Below are 12,656 nucleotides of genomic sequence, written 5' to 3' on the forward strand. Positions count from 1 at the left end.
GAGAGAGAGAGAGAGAGAAGAGAGAGAGAGAGAGAGGGGGTGAAAAGGGATGGTGACGGAATTATTACCTAGGGAACGAGAGTGAGAGAAAGAGAGAGAGGCGGAATGGTGACGGAATTATTACTCAGAAAACAAGAGAGAGAGAGAGAGAGAGAGAGAGAGAGAGAGAGAGAGAGAGAGAGAGAGAGAGAGAGAGTTTGGATGGTGACGGAATTATTACTCAGGAAACAAGAGAGAGAGAGTTTGGATGGTGATTATATATTATTACATAAGAAGCCAAGATATAATTTGACCCCAGCAACTATAAACTTAACAAGTTGAACAAGTCACTCAATAATCTTCTTATGTCATTTACAGTGACCTGACAATAAATTATTTACAAAAACAACATTTCAAGATATCTTTGAACGTCTTATATAAATTTACAGACTGTTAATTCCTTCAAAAAAGGAAACAGGTAAGAGCAATTGAATTCCTTATGTAAGTTCGCTTGATTGGATTTCTCAGATTGTCCCGGGAAGATATCTTAGACGAGGAATACTTCTGGATTCCAGTAAAGTCCTTCTGGATTCCAGTAAAATGCTTCTGGATTCCAGTAAACTACTTCTGGATTCCTGTCAAATACTTCTCGATTCCAGTAAAATACTTTTGGATTCCAGTAAACTGCTTCTGTATTCTAGTAAAATACCTCTCGATTCCAGTAAAATAGTTGGATTCCAGTAAATTACTTGTAGATTCTAGTAAAATACTTCTCGATTCCAGTACACTACTTCTGGATTCCAGTAAAATACTTCTTGATTCCAGTAAAATACTTCTGGATTCCAGTAAAATACTTCTTGATTCCAGTAAAATACTTCTGGATTTCAGTAAACTACTTCTGGATTCCATTAAAAAACTTCTGGATTCCAGTAAATTCCAGTCCTCTTGGAGAAGGAGAAGAAGAAAGCGAGGCCAATCACCGAGGTAACCTGAGTAGAAGGGAGGGGGGTGATTGACCCCTGGAGGGGGGACCCGGTTGGTTTGGCCCCTGGGGAAAGGGGGAAGGGGGTCCCTCTCACCTGTCACATAACTTTCCCCGAGGACGGAGCGATGTGCCCAGCGCCGCCCAATAAAATCAGCCTCGCCATTCCGCACTTCATTTTCTTTTATCCTCGGGGACTGACAGCTGAGTGGCGTCGCAATTTCCTTGATATCAGGCTGAGAGGAGAGGAGAGGAGAGGAGAGAGGCTTGGGCAATCTAGTTCTGAATTGTGTGTTTTATCACTGATGGAAAATAAGGCTCAAGATATGTTGCTGGATGCTGAGGCTATTTCATTACAAAATTACAGATACTTATCAGCTTCTCCCATTTTTTAATTATCAGCAACTGACATCTGAGTGGCATCGTAATGTCCCAGGTAACAAAATGAGGGCTGGTTGAGAGAAATCTATTTCAGAATGCTCTTCTAGCAATCATAAAAATAAAACCAGTGGAAGTACTTTGTGCCTCTGTCGAAAAACCACAAAGTTTTGCGTAGTGCCCAGAGTTTATTTTCTGTTTTCAAACCAACTTTTGGAGCTATGATGTGAAATTTTATAGATGACGGAATAAATGTCTGATGTTCCTTGTAATTTTTAATGTGCGAATTTTTTCATCATATTTGATAGTCATAGTTCTTATGCTTTTCTAACCAGAAGACAAAACCAAATCAAACTGAACTTCTGGGTATACAAAAACATAAGCCTTTCCTGAGGACCATACCTGAAACCTTCGATAACTTTCTTAAAAAATTGCCTTCATACTGAGGTTCTTAGTGGCCAACAGAACAAAATGACCTTCATGGCCACTAACCAAAAGCCTTTTATGGCCACCAAAACATGTTGGTCCGAAGGTCACCAAACTAGAAGCCTTCAGTGAGTACCAGACCAGAAGCCTTCAGTAGCCAAACTTAACCAGTGACTTTCATGGGCCACTGAAACAGTGGGCTTCTAGTGGCTACCAAGTTCCAGTGGCCTTCATGAGTTACCGAAGTAGAAGGCTTTAGAGACGATCAAAAATAACAGAAATGGCTTGTAGGGGACACTAAAATATAAGCGTTCAGGGAGTAGCCAAACAGAAACCTTCGGCAGCGATTTACTAATGTGGCCTCTTGGACTACTTTTAAAAAATAATACTTTACTGACCACCAAAACAAAATATAGCAATCATGGTCTGACAAAACAGAAGGATCTAGTGGTCCACTCACATGATGGTCTTGAGAACCTGTCAAAACAAAAGCTTTAGCGGACACCAAAATAAAAAACAAAGAAGTAAAAGATGCGCTGAAGTTTCTTCAGCGCAATCAAGTTTTCTGTTCAGCCGCTACAGCGTATAATCAAGGCCACGCGAAAATAGAGCTATCTTTCGGTGGTCTCGGTAAAATGCTGTATGAGCCGCGACCCATTAAACTTTAACCACAGCCCGGTAGTGGGGTGTTCTATATCGTTGCCAGAAGCACGATCATGGCTAACTTTAACCTTAAATGAATTAAAAACTACTGAGGCTAGAGGGTTGCAATTTGGTACGTTTGATGATTGGAGGGTGGATGATCAACTTATTTATTAGCAACCCTCTAGCCTCAGTAGCTTTTAAGATCTGAGGGGGTACAGAAAAAGTGCGGACAGAAAAAAGTCCTGACAGAATAAAGTGCGGACAAAATAAAGCGCAGACGGACAGACAAAGCCGGCACAATAGTTTTCTTTTACAGAAAACTAAAAACGAAATTTCCACAAAACTGATTACTGCGTTAGCTGGTGAAAAAGTAAGTAGGTCAGCCATTCTAGTCCCTGTTCTACTGTGATTAACGTTCTTCCTTCCTTCCATGAACAAACAACTTCTCTCACGTGATGGTTAAGGAATTGTAAATAAGGAAATATAAATAATGAAACGATAAAGATAAGACACTACATATCCGTCATTTCAGAAACGCTTTCATCATTTTAAAGTATGTTGAACAAAACATTTCTACGATATGGGGTCGACCTGTCACCTCAGTTCAGCTCTATCTCGACTAAAAGCTTACATAAACAAATCTACTTTTTTCACTGAATATGAATATGGTTAATGCGATAATTTCGTAACATAAAAAAAGAAGATAGAGAAGCGATTAACCAAAGGCTAAAATTAATAGCCTTCCATTTGAATAAAGGAGCTGACTGATACTAACATAGCTATCACCACTGAAAAGCTACCGAGGTTTGGACCTTATTAATTCAAGTGGTAGACAGTCAATAAAACCCAAGTCTCAGTAACCAGTTTTATGTAGAAATATTTGGACTGTCTTAACTAGTCCCCAGACATCTTTGTTATGCAAGCCATAAGGCTCATTACTACTAGGGGGATTTTCAAGGTCACAGGACCTGCTCCCATTTAGCCAAAATTTTAATGGCCACATTTTACCGTTCCGGGGCATATGGTAATTTAACTTCTAGTCTGTCAGTTTAGCCCTCTGCTATGTTCGTATGTCTGAGTAATAATAATAATAATAATAATAATAATAATAATAATAATAATAATAATAATAATAATAATAATAATAATAATAATAATAATAATAGGCAGCAACAACTCATAATTTTCAGAGTATTGAGTAAATTCTTTCGGACGGTATCATCGATGACGTCACAGAAAAAATAGGTTTATTGATTATTGATTATGGCAATGAAGGTTACTGACCGGGAAAATATTCGCAGAAAAAAAGTGCATATTGAAAACTCATTTAAGCAGAGAAACTACGAGACTTACCGAATTAACAATTACTTTTATACCTGAATAAGAAATTATAAGTATAGGGAAAGGGTTAATGATAGGGTTAATGACAAAAACAAGTGATTACAAAATATATACGAAGTTGATAATATAAATTACTAGTTAAAAGGAAGTTAAGATTACTTATATCAATTGAATAAGAATATCATAAGTATAGAAAAAAGTCAATAATAAGGTTAATCACATAAACAAAAGACCAAAAACATATCTAAAGTTGATGACATAATTAACTAGATACAAGGAAGGTAGAAAAAAAAAGTTTCATCACAATTAAACCAGGAACCAGCAATCAATAGCTCATGAAGACTGCTTGATTTTACTATTTCAGTCCCTTGGTGAATTAACTTTTCCAGCCCCTCGTTAAATCTTTCTATCACTTCTGAAATAAAAGACCTGTACGTGTGTTGCGTGCAAGGCAGGATTAGTCATTCGTTTTCGATTGCTCTTGACGACACAAAGAAGCTTTTAGATTAAAATTTGCAGTTCAGTTTACTCATTACTGCAAGCACGCTAATGTGTGTTGTAACCCTTTCTAGAGTAAGTGTTGAATATTCCCAGATGTTTCTACTTTTATGTATGTATGTATGTATGTATGTATGTATGTATGTATATATATATATATATATATATATATATATATATATATATATATATATATATATATATATATATATAAAATATATGTGCGTGTGTGTGTGTGTGTAGGATCTACTGGTCACTTTTTAGCAGATACATATGTAAGTGTAATAGCCACAATGTCCTCTTAACCTCTCGAATTCTTTGTGCTTTTTTTGGATACGCTCGTCACTACAAAGCCTTAAGATCCAAGTGCAAGAAACATGAGGAAATCATGATGTCCGGTAGTGGGAACGATCCAGGGTCCCTAATCAGAACAAAGCGGTACCACTGGTCGACAATGGTACCTCGTTCTGAGATATATATATATATATATATATATATATATATATATATATATATATATATATATATATATATATATATATATATATATATATTTATGTATATGTATATATATAAATAATTATATGACAGATATAATCCTTCTGTGTGTATATATATATATATATATATATATATATATATATATATATATATATATATATATATATATATATATATATATTTATATATATATATACATATACACAGAAAGATTATATCTCTGTCATAATGAATTTTACATTACGACTTAATTTTCAATAATTCAGAATAAGAGTGAACTCAGGTCCCTTTTCTGCATTTAGAATAATTCACTCGAAATGCATACTCTAGCGATTTCTTCTAAACGCAGAATGCAAGCAATGCATTTAACATTTTACTCACGAAGAAAATACTTCTAGGGATGATATAAACAAGTAAAAAATGCGCCGAAGTTTCTTCGGCGCAATCGAATTTTATGTACAGCCGCTACAGCGTATAATCAAGGCCACCGAAAATACATCTATCTTTCGGTGGCCCCAGTTTAATGTTTCATGAGCCGCGGCCCATGAAACTTTAGCCACGGCCCGGTGGTGGCCTATCCTATATCGTTGCCAGAAGCGCGATTATGACAAACTTTAACCTTAAATAAAATAAAAACTACTGAGGCTAGAGGGCTGCAATTTGGCATGTTTGATGATTGGAGGTTGGTTGATCAATCAACATAACAATTGGCAGGCCTCTAGCATCTGTAGTTTTTAAGACCTGAAGGCGGACAGAAAAAGTGCGGACAGAAAAAGTGCGGACAGAATAAAGTGCGGACGGACAGACAAAGCCGGCACAATAGGTTTCTTTTACAAAAAACTAAAAATTAACTTAGAGAATTTCCCCACATAATTCTGAATTCCAGCGAACGACACCACGCAATAAGAAACATAAAAAAAACTAGGCAATTTTTTGGAAGTGAACAGAGGCATCCATTTTTATTGACTACAAACGAGTCATGCAATTTTCTTTTCCAGTTCAGATAAAAAACAATAGAAAAAATCAATAGAAAAAAAAAAAAATAAAATAGAGCTATTTTTTAGCAGTTAGGACACTGGGCCTCACAAATATGATGTAGTTTTGTTTTAGGAGTTTTATTGAACCTGGTGCTGTTTTTCTTCGAGAATGCTGATATATATATATATATATATATATATATATATATATATATATATATATATATATATATATATATATGTATATATATATAATATATATATGTGTATACATATATATGTATATATATATATATGTATGTATATAATATATATATATATATATATATATATATATATATATATATATATATATATATATATATATATATATATATATATACTCACATATATACACACATATATATACACATATACATATATATATACATATATATATATATATATATATATATATATATATATATATATATATATATATATATATATATATATATATATATATATATACATACATAACCATCAACATACATTCACCTTTACGTACGACTCAAACTGCCTACTCTGAAAATAATTGTTAAAAAATGAGCGCTGTCTTTGCCATTACAATTCTGAGTAAATTTTATTTCCTTTTTTTTTTGGTTCTTCTACCTGTCTGAAACTAGCAGTCTGAGAGCGAGGGGAGAAAAGCTGGAGAAGTACAAGGGGAAAATAGAATGAGGGGGAAATGTCCCCTCATTTGGTGAAGTTGTATTCTTCCTTATCCATAACACCTTGGAATGTTTACCGAGTCTATGATTATTTTGTAAGTAGCTGGTTTTATTACATTCTTATAGGTCTCTTTTTTTCTATATTTTTATTGTGGATATCACATTTATGTTTATGCTTGTTACAGGAAGTTATTATTATTATTATTATTATTATTATTATTATTATTATTATTATTATTATTATTATTATTATTATTATTATTCAGTAGAGATGAACCCTATTCATATGGAAAAAGGCCACAGGGGCTACTGACTTTAAATTCAAGTTTCCAAAGAATATGGTGTCCATTAGAAAGAAGTGACAGAAGGTAATGGGAAATACAGAAAGAGTGATCATTTATTAAGAAAAAGAAAAAAAAATAAATGAATTAACAAATCAATAAATAAACAGGTAAACATTTAACTTATTAAAATACAAAGAGAATTCTATTAGGTTTGTAAGTCATTGTACCTACTATTGAACTTTAAGAATTCCAGCTCCATGAAGGATTTCTCAGGAATTTAAAAATCTTCTGACAAGCAAGAAATTTTCAAGAAGGTCAAACGAGGTCACGTGACAGGACTTCGCAATTTCCCATGACCCTTCCTTTTCCATTTATCTTCATCTGACTCCCCATCACAAACTCCTTTCATCCATCAATGACATATACAATCGAACAATGGTAACACGACTCGAAGATTTAAACAATAAATATGTTGTGATTTAACATCAGCGATACGAAGAGGGGTTTCAAGTGATCTCATTGTGAATTTTTTAGCTCCACAAAAGGGATTCAATTCGTTTTGATGCGTCTCAGATCGAGTGCGCCTGAATATCTCATTTACAAGAGCCTAGTGAATGCTGTATAATTTTCAATCTCTCTTTCACTCTCTGGAAATGGATATGAAAAGCAACATACAAAGGGGGTTATGGTCTCTGTTATAAAAGCCAGTTCTGAAAGTACTCTTGATCTGAATGGCACTATAGAAGTAAGTTGCTGAAACTACACTCCATAGGGGGGTAGTGCCGTCAGTGAACCTCACGGGGTGCACTGTAATCATTACTAAAGGTTCATTGCAGCGCCCGTTCTCCCACTAGCTTCAACTCCTTTCATTCCTTTTACTGTACCTTCATTCATATTATCTTTCTTCCATCTTGCTATCCATCCTCTCCTAACAATAAGTTCATGGTGCAACTGCGAGGTTTTCCTCCTGTTACACCTTTGTAAACTTTTACACTCACTTTTCCTCACAGCGCTGTATAACCTCATAGGTCCCAGCGCTTGGCCTTTGGCCTAAACTCTACATTCCATTCCATTCCATTCCATTCCACTGGAACTACTTGTAGGGTCTAATTCCCTCGGTGGAAGTTTGTGATGAATGTACTCTTAATCGCAGTTGGGATTCAGGTGAACAATGGACAATAACACGCTCATATAAATTTACACACACAAAAATTAAATGTAAAGGCAAATGCGTTGTTGTTTAGCATTTACTGATACTCGGAAATAAAAAATACTAATTGGTTGATCTATTATTATTATTATTATTATTATTATTATTATTATTATTATTATTATTATTATTATCATTATTATTATTATTGCACCATGAATTAATGCCCAGTCCGTGGATGTTCCGGCGCCTATATCTGTATAACCACCACGAAACTGGCGAAGAGAATCTCCTGTCATGCCCAAGAAAGCCCCGTAAAAAACCATATGAGAGATGTCTACAATACCAGTGATGAAATAGTGGGGAATAAAGAAGTAATCGAAAAAGCCCCCAACCCAAGGCGCCTACGGCTGCTGGAGGCGTTCTTAATACAGTAGGAGAAGCCGTTATTAAATATCACCCAAGAGATATTCCTCCTGCCTACCAGTATTACGCGGCCTATTGCACTTGTAGCTGATAGACCGACGCCAGACACCGCAAGAAACGACAATCTCGAAGGTGAAACTCACGATGATGTCGGAGATTCTGCGAGCCGCCCAGGCCCATTCAGAATATTCGCCGTGAAATACCAAAGAATGACGTCACACACCACACCAGCTTCTCCGCTCAGCAATGCTGCAGCAGAGAAACCATCAGCGATAAATTTTTGACTTGCGAGAAAATCTCGCCAGCCAATAAGCAGCGCGAATGTTTCTCCTCAGCCAATCAGCGGCCAGCTGAATTTGAACCCCCCCTGACCATCTTGAAAGTCAGTCTACTCCCATCTTTTGGCGTGACTATGCTCAGTGGAGCCGGAGCGAAACGTGGCCTCGATTAACGCCGAAGAAGACTTTCTCCTGAAGGACAATTTAAAAGAAAATTTTTCCTGATGGAGAACTCTACGGAAGATGAACTCCCGATTTCAGTATCCTGAAATAAACTATCCCATTTTGCGACGTGCTTTCCTCTCCAAGTAAGACCAATATCGGCGTGTTAATGGCAGAATGCAGTAACCAAGAAAAATCAATTATTAGAAAAATAGAGAAGACTCTATAAACTGAATGCTGCTAATGCATCTATCACCTTCGACACCACGTGTATAAAAGAGGGTCTACTACCTATTATTATTATTATTATTATTATTATTATTATTATTATTATTATTATTATTATTATTATTATTATTATCATCACGTATAATGATTATGATCAGTGATGCCACACTCAGGCCCATTAAACTGACAAGATTAGCCTTTCCATACTCCATCAGACTAATAGGAGTAGTCCCTTCATTAATCCATTCATTCCCCTTATCGAGGAATCGAGTCACATCATCATCGTGGGAGGAGGACTCTCTTATTCAAATGTTGACTCTCCTAGTTCGTAATTTAGCAGCTAATGACGCCTGGGAACTTCGGGAAGGGCTGCAGCTGCTGATAAAGTCGAGAGGAAGACACAGTAAGGTGGTCCTTCCGATTCCTCTTCGTCGACCAATTTCGGCAGATGATGATGGCGGCCAGGTCGGGTGGAAACGGAGGCTGCGATCTCGCGATTGCGCTGCTCCAAATTGCCAGCGGACAAATGTTGTGTCGGGTTATTCTCTGTCTGTCTGTCTGTCTGTATGGCTCTCTGTCTCTCTGCCTCTCTCTCTCTGTCTCTCTCTTTTTCATACCCCATTCTCTTTCTCTCTCTCTTTCTCACCCCTACCTATCTCTCTGTTTCTGTCTGTCTCTCTCACGCCTGCCTTCTCTCTCTCTCTCTCTCTCTCTCTCTCTCTCTCTCTCTCTCTCTCTCTCCTTCTCTTTCTCCCCCCTGCTCTCTCTCTCTCTCTCTCTCTCTCTCTCTCTCTCTCTCTCTCTCTCTCTCTCTCACCACCGCAGAATCAGATAGTCCCCTAAAAGATCCGATTCAAACAAGGACATAGGCACTAATCAAAACTTCCATTTTCCCAAAATAACAACCAGGGTGCTTTGTTCACCAAACAAAATAAGCATTTCACAACAAAAGATTCGTAATCAAATACGATACAACAAAACTTGTCTCGCTGTCGAACTTCCTCCAAAGTTCGAAAGGACCTTTATTCCTCACACCGTTGGACTGTGGAACAGTCTCCCTAAGGTTGTCGTGCAATTGGTACTTCAGAAACTCAGGCGAAGATGCAATGCAGTATCTTAATACAATTGTCCTTGTATTTCAATAATTAACTCACATTTTAACTATTTATTTATAATTTATTAATTTGTTACTTTATTTTTTTATTTCCTATTAAGCGAGATGTCTTCTTTCTGTATTTCCCATTACCTTCTGTTACTGCTGTTTAATGAACACCATATTCTTTAGAAGCCTGAATTTTCAAGTCAGAGACCCCTGAGGGCTTTTTCCTTATGAATAGAGTTCGTCTTCTGAGTAATAATAATAATAATAATAATAATAATAATAATAATAATAATAATAATAATAATAATAATTACTGTCGACTCTTAAAACCTGGATTCAAATACATATTTCCAGTTTTAGCCATTTGAACCTAGCATGTAATCTCAGGAATTTTATCACATTACACTGAGATGTATCAACAATAATTCATAATTAATAAATTATAAAGATAATAAGTGATTGCAGTAATGTTACACTCTGCCTAGCTTACGATGTCAACTTAACTTATCAAAATATTTTTCCCGAGACTTTTCATCTGTTGGCTTAGCCTTATAGCTTCCTTCATTCTGAGTGATATTCCCATCGGAAGACATCCGTATAGAGAGAGAGAGAGAGAGAGAGAGAGAGAGAGAGAGAGAGAGAGAGAGAGAGAGACCAAAATGAAAAAGCAAATGAATTATAATATTCCTGAGAGAGAGAGAGAGAGAGAGAGAGAGAGAGAGAGAGAGAGAGAGAGAGAGAGAGAGAGAGAGAGAAAAACAAAATCAGAATGAAGCTTAATGCATGAATAGGCCATTTCTGAGAGAGAGAGAGAGAGAGAGAGAGAGAGAGAGAGAGAGAGAGAGAGAACAAAATCAAAATGAAGCTTAATGCATGAATAGGCCATTTATGAGATAGAGAGAGAACAAAATGAAAATGAAGCTTAATGCATGAATTAGGCCTTTCCTAAGAGAGAGAGAGAGAGAGAGAGAGAGAGAGAGAGAGAGAGAGAGAGAGAGAGAGAGAGAGAGAGAGAGATTCTTAATCAAAACGTTCAGGAGTATTTTAAAAGTCAGTTACAAGCGAAAACCTGAGTAACCTTATAAGACTTAAGTAAATTTCCCTGAGGCACTTAAAAGTTTTTTTTCCCGGTAAAAATTACCAAGACATCTTCCTGGATTGAGAACCCAAATTGATCACCTGATATCATCCAATAAGAGAGCGAGTTTCTCTCGATGAAAAGCTCTCAGGTTAAACATTTTAATTGCTTTATCAGAACAACTCCCCCCCTCCCCACACCCCTCTAACCAGCGTCGGTGGTCTAGAGCAGTTACCTCGCTACCTTGGCAACCAATTCAATTAGCATTCAGGTATAGGGAGCGCTCCTATGGGGCCCTCGTTAATTCAACTACTCGGATTACTTAATCAAATGTTTTCTCCCTAATGAATCTTCCGTCTAAGGGCAACGGGATCGGGTGGAAGTTCGTCAGGGAAGTTTAATGAAGGAAAAAAAAATCCGATGAGGTGGTGTTACGTTTCATTCGGTGGAGATGAAGCTGAAATAGTTACCGAGTCAGATAGTAAAAAATCGTCAATCGTGTTGCGTAAGATCTATAATATACGCATGCGCAATATGATAGTTTTTTTTTTTCTTTTCATATAGTTTGAAGTTTTAGTTTTCTGTAAAAGAAAACAGTCGTGCCGGTTTTGTCCGTCCGTCCGCACTTTTTTCTGTCCGCACTTTCTGTCCACCCACAGATCTTAAAAACTGCTGAGGGTAGAGGGCTGCAAATTGGTACGTTGATCATCCACCCTCCAATCATCAAACATACCAAATTTCAGCCCTCTAGCCTCAGTAGTTTTTATTTTATTTATGGTTAAAAATAGCCATGATCTCGTATCTGGCAACAGTACAGGACAGGCCATCACCGGGCCGTGGTTAAAGATTCATGGGACCCGGCTTATACAGCATTATACAGAGACCACCAAAAGATAGATCTGTTTTCTGTGGCCTTGATTATACGATGTACAGAAAACTCTATTGAATTGTAAAAATTTCGGCGCATTTTTTACTTGCTTTTTTTTATTTCTTCTTTTATTTATATCATAAAACTGAATCCTTCATTAACCAGATTTCACAGAAGCCTTTCCCTGTTGGAATTGTAACTATTTGCTCCTCCTGCACTTTTGAAAATCAAAATATTGTTAGAAGAAAAGCATTGTCGTTTCGTTTCATATACAGTCATTTTCAAGTCTGTTTCATTACACTTTTATTTTTCACATCTAATTGAAGCCTTCATTAACTGAATTTCACAGAAGTCCTTTCACTGAAGAAATTGTGCCTTTTTGTTCCTCACGCACTTTTGAAATTTAAGATTTTAGAAGGAAATTTAAGACTTTAAAGTCTGCTTCAATTTTGCTCTTTATTTACGCATATGAAATGTGAGTCTTTTCTTCTCACAAAATTATTATTATTCATGTACAATATGACGATCTTCGTCTTCTCATAAAATTTTGAAGTCTGTTTCCATTTTCTTCTTTCATTATTCATGTGAACTGCGACAATCTTTGTCTTCTCATAAATATAAACTTTTTCTTCATGAAGTTTTA

Source organism: Macrobrachium rosenbergii, chromosome 43, assembly GCF_040412425.1.
Source record: "Macrobrachium rosenbergii isolate ZJJX-2024 chromosome 43, ASM4041242v1, whole genome shotgun sequence".
Classification (NCBI taxonomy): domain Eukaryota; kingdom Metazoa; phylum Arthropoda; class Malacostraca; order Decapoda; family Palaemonidae; genus Macrobrachium; species Macrobrachium rosenbergii.